Source organism: Tenrec ecaudatus, chromosome 1, assembly GCF_050624435.1.
Source record: "Tenrec ecaudatus isolate mTenEca1 chromosome 1, mTenEca1.hap1, whole genome shotgun sequence".
NCBI classification, from domain to species: domain Eukaryota; kingdom Metazoa; phylum Chordata; class Mammalia; order Afrosoricida; family Tenrecidae; genus Tenrec; species Tenrec ecaudatus.
This window is the reverse complement of record NC_134530.1, coordinates 30257715-30265935: the sequence shown is the minus strand read 5'-3', so window position 1 is coordinate 30265935 and position 8221 is coordinate 30257715.

The following is an 8221-nucleotide window of genomic DNA, read 5'->3' as shown; positions in this document are numbered from 1 at the left end:
CCCCCACCCGGTCCGCGGACTCCTTCGCACTTAGAGGGCAGCGAGGCGCTGCGCAGCCGTCTGAGGGAGCGGCCAATGGCCGCTGGTGTTACCCCGAGGCCAGCATCAACACCCAGGACGGAAACGGACGTTTGATCTCCGTGGTCGACTGAAGGGGGCTCTGCCTGCATTCCCCCAAACTTGGGGTTCCCAGACCTGATGAGAAGGAGCAGGTGGCTGCAGGTGAGGGAGATGCCCCTCCATCACAGCTGGTGGAGGTGGGTTCTGGAAGCAGACCAGCCCTCGTGCTCCCTGGTGCTGCCACACACCTGCCCTAGCGCTGGCATCAGCCCAGGCAGAGGCCAGGAGCTCACCTGGGCCAGGCGCAGCCATCTGTGTGATTCTGGCTGGTTTCTGTCTCCCAACATGTGGGGGCCTGCATCCTTGCCAGGCCAGCTTGAGACCCTCTGGGCATGCAGCAGCAATGGCTCAAGAGTGTTTGGTCTGCCTACACCAGAGCTCCCTGCAGGACACTAAAGCAGAGGCCCATGAGGCTGGGAGGCACACCTCCACTTGGGGGGCTCGTGTCCCAAAGCCTGCCATCCTTGAGGAGAAGGCCAGTGCCAGGTGGTCTTGGGAAGACTTTCATCCCCTGAGCATTAGTAGGATTTGGGGTGTGAGGATGGAGGGGACAAGGGCCGGAGGGGAGCACATGGAGAGCACTGAGAGGATCAGGCCCCACAGCAGGAAGGCAGGAGGTGGAGTGGCAGCAGGTCAGGGAAACACCTTTCCCTGGTCCCTCTTGCCAACCACTCCCAGTTACTCCCTGTGACAGGTTCGTGGAAGCAGTCTGTCCAAGAGACTTCTTTTTTTCCTTGGAGATCAGGAGGCCTTTGGAAGATCAGGGAGTGAGGGTACAGATCACAGAATGGGTGCCTGCAGCCCTCTCTGGGGATCGTCTGAGTAGTGATGAGGAGACTGGGACTGGTCCCCCAGCCCACCCACCTGTGCTAGGGAGAAGGACCCACAGGGCAAGAAGACAGAACTGACAGATGGGCCCAAATTCATGTTTCACTGCCATCGAGTTGATGCTGACTCATAACTGCCTTGTAAGACAGAGTAGAACGGCCTCTGTGGGTTTCTGAGGCGGTGAATCCTTACGGGAGTAGAAAGCCTTATCTTGCTCCCGAGAAGGAGCAGCTGGTGGGTTCGAACTACTGACCTTGTGGTCCAGGGCATAACCCACCACCCCACCAGGGCTCCTTCGATAGTGGGGCGAGGGGGAGAGTCAGTGAATTGAACTCTGCCAGACCAACCCATGGTGCCACTGACATGGTTGGCAGGATGTTAGGCTAGCTGATGAGGAAATCAGCATTACGAAAAACAGTGTTAGGAACAACATGAAGAGGACCCAGCAAGACTGCCGTCCCCCTGACTCTCCGAGCTTCCCAGACTGTAAGCCCCTAGAGGGCAGGGTGGATGCCTCCCGAGTCCCCGAGGCTAAGTGCACAATAAAGCTTGTGAATTAAGTGAGTGCGTGATGCGACTGGGCCATGTCATCAAACTCTGGTCGATCTGGTTTCCACCTCGATCCCCACTCTGCACCTCCATGGAGCCCGGGCTCCCAGGAAGTACAAGTCGAAGTGTGTGGGGAGGGGACTGAGAAGGCTCATTCCGTCTCCCCTCACCGGCTCCTAAAAATCCACTCCTGCTGTGACTGCTCTCCTGTACAATGCCACCCCCACCACCCCCCAGATGGAATTCACGTGTCCTCCCTGGACTGAGGCTCCCATCAGGCAGGCTCCTGGTCCCTGGAAATCAGAACGGTGGGCCTGGATCCCTATGCTGTAGGGCCTGTTGGGTCTGCCACTCCTTGCTCTGGAGGGCCTCTGATGGCCCCAGATGCCCTTCCAGCCGCGATTCCAACAGTCCTGGGAGAGGGCATGTAGGCAGGTGTGTGACCGACAGTGACTCACAGGTCAGACGCTCTGGGGAAGCCGAGCTGGGCGGCCAGCCGGGCCTTGGAAGGGCGCTGAGGCGTGCCTGGGCGGGTGAGGTTCTGGGCCGGAGGCGGGAAGCCAGAGGTTCCCAGCAGTGTGCAGGGAGCTGCCCAGAGGTCTGGGCTGGCAGCTCAGAGTCCTGATTGTAAAATAAGAGCGCCAACACCAGGCACCTGCAGGCACCTCCTCCAGGCAGCCTGTGAAGTGTTCCCAGCTCTGTCTGATGACCAAAAGCGAGCCCAGGAGGGGTAGGAGGGAGGTGGCCTCCAGAGGGTGCATTTCAGGTTTGTTAGGACATTTTGCTCAGTGACCACCACCTGGGATGGCTCCTGACTGGATCTCCGTCTGCTGGGCTCATGCACCTCCCTGGAGAAGAGGCGTGGGTCTCCATAAGGAATGGATGAGTGAAGTGAGTCAGTGACCCCAGCAAGAAGCTGTTTGGGAACAAGCCCTTGCTGAAACCCAGACTTCCGAGGACGGGCTTGGGACAGGTCTCCGCCTGTTCTCTGGCGCTAGCTAATTAGGAGAGGTCAAATCTAATTTCCACAAGGGGAAACCAGCTGGTTGCCGAAGAAGACTCACGACTCTGATCCACGTTTGCAAATTGCTCTGCCTGGAGCACCCCGGACAGAAGTGGGGTGCACACAGCCATTGGGGAGCATCTGGAAGAACCTGCCTCCATGTCCGGCACCGGGTGCCACCCCACACCTGTGCTTTGGGACCACCAGTGCTGCTGTCACCGTCGGTAGCCATCAAGTCCATTCCTGCTCCTGGTGTCCCTTGACGTGGCAGAGCAAGGCTGTGGAAGCAGGTCTCCAGGACAAGGTCCTTGCCCTTGCCGCCTCCTCTTCTTCCTTCCTTGCCCCCTTCTCCTCCTCATCTTCGTTTACATGTTGTTGTGAATGGGGGAAGGTGTCCAGGCACCTTTGGTTTCACCTCATTGGTTGCAGTCCTCACAAGGCAGGGTCACTTACCCCACTTCCTCCCTGCTTCCTGTATCCATTTTCCTCCTTGATTACCCCTCCTGAGCATTGTCCTTGGGTGAAGGCTGTGGTTTTGTTTGCTTCTTTCTTTCTATCTCAAATGGTGAAGTCTTCTAAGGTGTGCACACCTCACTGGGGTCCCCTCTATAGGTCTACCATTGGGCTGCACATTGGACCATGTTAACGAGTCCATTTCCAGAGCTGAAGGGTGACTCATGGCCCGAGTCTCCAAGCTCCCATCAACTTCTACCCAACCAGTGGACCTGGCCTTTCTTCCAGGTCTGTCTTCTGAGGGGCCTCTGGATGGGTTTGAACGGCCAGCCTTCCAGCCAGTAGGCCAGTGCTTCACTGAGGCGTCACGGTTAAGGAGCTGGAGGGACTGGTTGAGGGACTGGCTACGTGCTTGCTGTTGGCTGTCACTGAGGCCACTGGGACCGTGGGAATCTTATGCACCATAGACAACAACATTGCCCGTGAGCGTTGCTATGTGAGCGTCCATGGTTACGGCTGTTGTGTAATGCCGGCCAACCAAGGGGCTCACCTGGCCACATCACAGGTTTGGGCTGGTTCATTTTGGAAAGTTGATTTCTATCCTCTTCTGAGTCTGTCTCAGCTCTGAAACTTCAGTGAAAGCTGCCCACCTTGGGTGACCTTGCCGGCATGTGAAATCCAAGTGGCCTCTCTTCCAGCATCCTAGCAACACAAAAGCCACCACAGTACAGCGAACTGACAGATGGATGACAGCCAGCACGTGTGTCCTCCTAGCCTGCCTGGTCTCTGGCAGGCAGTGTTGGAAGGCTGTTAGCCCCTCCTCAGGTATCAATCCACAATATCAAGGCCATATTAAAAACAAAACAGGGAACCGGTCACAGTGATCGATGTATAGCCCCCCCCCCCAGGGGGACGAACAATAGAAAGTGGGTGAAGGGAAACAGCGGTCCGTGTAAGACATGAAAATAACGATAATTTATAAATTATCAAGAGTTCACGAGAGAGGGTGGGGAAGGGAGGAAATCAATGAGAAGCTGATACCAAGGGCTCAAGTTAGAAAATGTTTTGAAAACGATGATGGCAACATATGCACAAGTGTGCTTGACACAATGGATGGATGGATGGATGGATTGTGATAAGAGCTGTATGAGCCCCAGTAAAATGATTCAAACAAATAAACAACAACCAAATTGCTATACAGGCCAATATTTAAGTGGCTAATATTTTGTTTTTCACAAAACCTGTCAGGGCTGTCCCTCTGTCTCTGTGCATGCCTGTCCGGGCTCCCTACGCCTGTGGCTGTCTCTGGGGAGCTGAGTGTGTGTGTGTGTGTGTGTGTGTGTGTGTGTGTGTGTCCAGGTCTGTGTGTCTTGGAGAGTCCGGGTGGCTGTGACTGCCCTTGGAGAGCTGCCTGGACATGGAAGGGAGAAGGCAGCCACCCACCGAGGCTTCCCACTGAGTAACTAGTTTCACTCTGGGTTTTCAGAGGTCCTGGCAAAGCCCCAGGCTCTTCAAGCAACTATAATAAACTTTGAATAATAGTTTCACAAGCGTGAGAACGGGACAGAGGACACGCCCAGCTGGCACACAGGTGTCTTGTCAGCTAAGTTCCACCAGAGGGCAGCAGAGAGCAGGTGGCCAGATGATGGGTCCAGGGCCTGAAGGAGGGGTTAACTGACCCTGGAGAGAGGAGAGCGGCCCAAGACTCGCCCTTCTATTGAGACTCCTTGGGGGAAGAGTGGTTTGTCAGGGGTCTTGAGGTGATGCTCATAAGGGCGAACCGACTTACAAAGGGCAGTGAGGATGGTCCCACAATTTGATGGATGTAACCTGTGCACGAGCGGTACCTTGTGAGTACGGATTCACCATGAAAACCTAAGTCAGGTGGAAGCACAGGTGTTGGGAGACTCCTGCCCCAGCCTTTTGGTTTCTCATTAAGCAGGCTCCTGGCCGCGTTTCCATAGAGACTCTTCCTGAGGGCAAACCGGACCTCCCCTTGGTTTCCGGCACCTTCCACCAGGGCATCCCCAGGACCCAGATACTGAGGCTCAGGGTTGAGAGGGAGCACAGGACAAAGCGACTGCCTCACGAGCTCAGAAGCATTCTCTGCCGTGCTGCTGTGGAGCCATTCCAGCAGCAGCAAACAGCCCATGCCCAGGTCCTGAGGCCCACTTTCAGAAAACTAGTGTAAGTCCAGAGCAAACTTCAAGACAAACGGAATATTCATAGGAAACTATTGATTCTCGTGCCTTTGTCCCATCCTTTTGGCTTCTCATTAAGTGACTTCCCATGCTTCCAGAGGAATACTTCTTGAGGACAAACCTGGCCCCCAGCTTGGCTTCTAGCACATTCCAGCAGGGTGGCCACATGTGTACAGAATAAAACTGCTCTAGACTCTCTAAAGACGAGACTTTCAATGGCTGTCAAGAGTTAGTCTCAGAAACCCACCAGGGCAGTTCTACCCTGTCCCATGAGGTCCCCATGAGTCAGCATAAGCTCAATGGCAGTGAGGTGGGGTTTTTGTTTGTTTTTAGCTTTAGACCCCCAGATCCAAGTTTTGTGGAAATTGAATATTAAAGTTCCCACCCACCTGTCAGTCTGTTGTACTTTGGCGGTGTGTGTGCTTCCGTGCTGCTGCAGGCTACGCCACGCCAAGATTTCAAACGCCGGCAGGGCTCTGCACAGGGACAGGGTGCAGTGGACCTTCCAGAATGAGACCGATGAGGACTAAAGACATGGCTATCTGCCTCCAAAAGTGAGCAGTGGCAACCCACAAATCACAACAGAACCCTGCTTGACTAGTGTGTTAGTCCGCGTGGACTAGAGAACCAAACTCAGATACACTCATGTGTGTAAGCAAGAGCTTTCCATACAAGAACAATTGAAAATTGAGAGAACATCCAGCCCAGTCCAGATCAAGTCCACAAGGCCGATATTAATCTATATGCCTGACACCAATCTATAAATTCCTCTTCAGATCATGCAACACATGCAATGACACCAAACACAGGAAGATCACAGGAAGGTCAGTGGGCCGAAAGTCTTGTGGATCCAGTGGCAGTGGAAGCATCTCAGCACTGGCAGGGGCCTCCACGTGGCTCCTTTAGCTCCAGGGCTCTAGCGTAGCTCCATATATCTCATCCACAGATCTGTCTCGCAGGGAGTGAGGGTGAGTCCTGCCTCCAGAGAACTATTTATCTCCTTAGCGTCTCCAAATGAGGTCATCAAGCTGCGACCTGATTGGCAGGCTAAACTCCACCCCTTCACTCTTAAGTCTCAAATGGACAGCAGATTATGTAAGTACCACAACTTGCTTGCTTCAGATGCATTGTAGGGAAAGACCAATTGATGGAGGGGGGCAAGGGGACACAGGGTTTGGTGAAGAAGAGGGCCAGTAAGTAAGCACAGGAGACCGTTGGTGAGATGGACTTAACACATGCCAGTGAATCAGAAGCAAGACGAGGCCGCCTTTTGTTCTGTTGGACCTTAGGGTCGCCTTGAGTCAGAGAGATAAGTTGACAACATTTAACCACAACAAAAAGCAAGAAATACATATAAAATTATGAATAAACTTAGGTAGGAAAATAAATCTTAAAAAAAAAACAAAACAAGCCATGTGTAAGTACAAGCGCTTAGAGATTCCTACATCCCCCCATCCCCCACCTTTTGGTTTCTCATTAAGCAACCTCCCAACCATGTTTCCATAGACATACCGTGTGAGGGCAAACTGGGCCCCACTTCGGTTTCTAGCACCTTTCACCAGGTATCTAGATCCAGAAGCTCAAGATTTATTAGCTGCACCCTAAATCTACCTCTGCCTGACATTGACTTTGGGTTGGCACCTCTGAGGCTTCTGATTTCCAGTGTCTGAGTCAATAGCTCTACCCTACACGTCTGAGGCCACGGTCCTCTGCCCTGGCAAAGAGGCTACTTGGCTGGGTTTTGTGGGAGGTCGACTGGCCAACTCAGTGAAGCTCTGGGCACCTTTGGGTCTTTTTCCGAGGGGTGCTGAGTCTAGAGTGCTCCTCTTCGGGTGCTCGATTGTTCTGATTTTTTTTTTTATTGTTCTGATTTATCACTTCAGAGGGGACATTTGGGAGGCTGCCACTTAGCCGTCCCTGTGACAGAGGTAGCTCTTACAAGCCAAATCATGCCTCTGGCTACTGCACCAAGGATCAAGGCTACTGTCACGTGCAAGTAAAATTACGCACAAGGTAATGAAAAACAAGGACAAAACGAACAAACAGAACCGTGGGGAATCCCAGCCGGATTCTAAAGAGAATGTGGAACGAAGGAGATCATGACTGATGTCAAATGGATCCCGGCTGAACTCAGGTAGTAGCAGAAAGATGTTCGTTTTCCTGTGTTTTATCGACCATGCAAAAGCATTAGATTGTGTGGATCGCAACAAAGTATGGAGAACATTGGGAAGAATGGGAATTCCGAAGCGCTTCATTGTGCCTGTGTGGACCCCGCACACAGAACCGGAAGCAGCCATTGGACTAGAACCAGGGCAGACTGAAGAGTTTAAAATCAGGAGGGGTGCATCTCAAGGCTGTGTGCTCTCTCCGTACTATTCGATCCGCATGCTGAGCAAAGAATTTGAGCAGCTGGACCAGATGATGAACCCCGACTGCAAAAGGCCCCTGAACAATCTGAGCGATGCCGAGGACACGAGCTTGCTCGCTGAGTTCAAAGAAGCCTTGAAACATTTACTGATGAAGATTTAAACAAATAAATAACTGCAGCCTTCGGTATGGATTACACGTTCACATAAAGAAAACAAAAATCTAAAATAAATAAATAAATTGAAAAAAGAAAACAAAAATCCTCGTAACTGGAGCCACGAGCAACTTCATGATCAATGGAGAAAAGCCTGCGGTGGTCACCGATTTCAGTTGACTCAGATTCACAGTCCACGGGCAGGGAAACAGGCGTCAGGAAACCAAACAACATATTGCACCGGGCAAATCGGCTCCACCAGACCTCTTGAAAGTCTCCGAAAGCGAAGGTATCACCTTGAGGACCAAGGTGTGCCTGACTCGAACCACAGACGTGCCAGTAACCTCGCAGGCACTGGAAAGGCAGACAGCGAATAGGGAAGACCCAAGAACACCTGCCGGCCGTGAATTGCGGTGCCGGCAATGAACACGGAGCATGCCAGATTGCCAGCAGAAGGGCCGGTCTGGTTCGGAAGGAGCACCAGCAGAGGGCTCCTGAGGTGAGACTGGTGGGGCTTCGTCGCATGTGCTGTGGACACGTTACCAG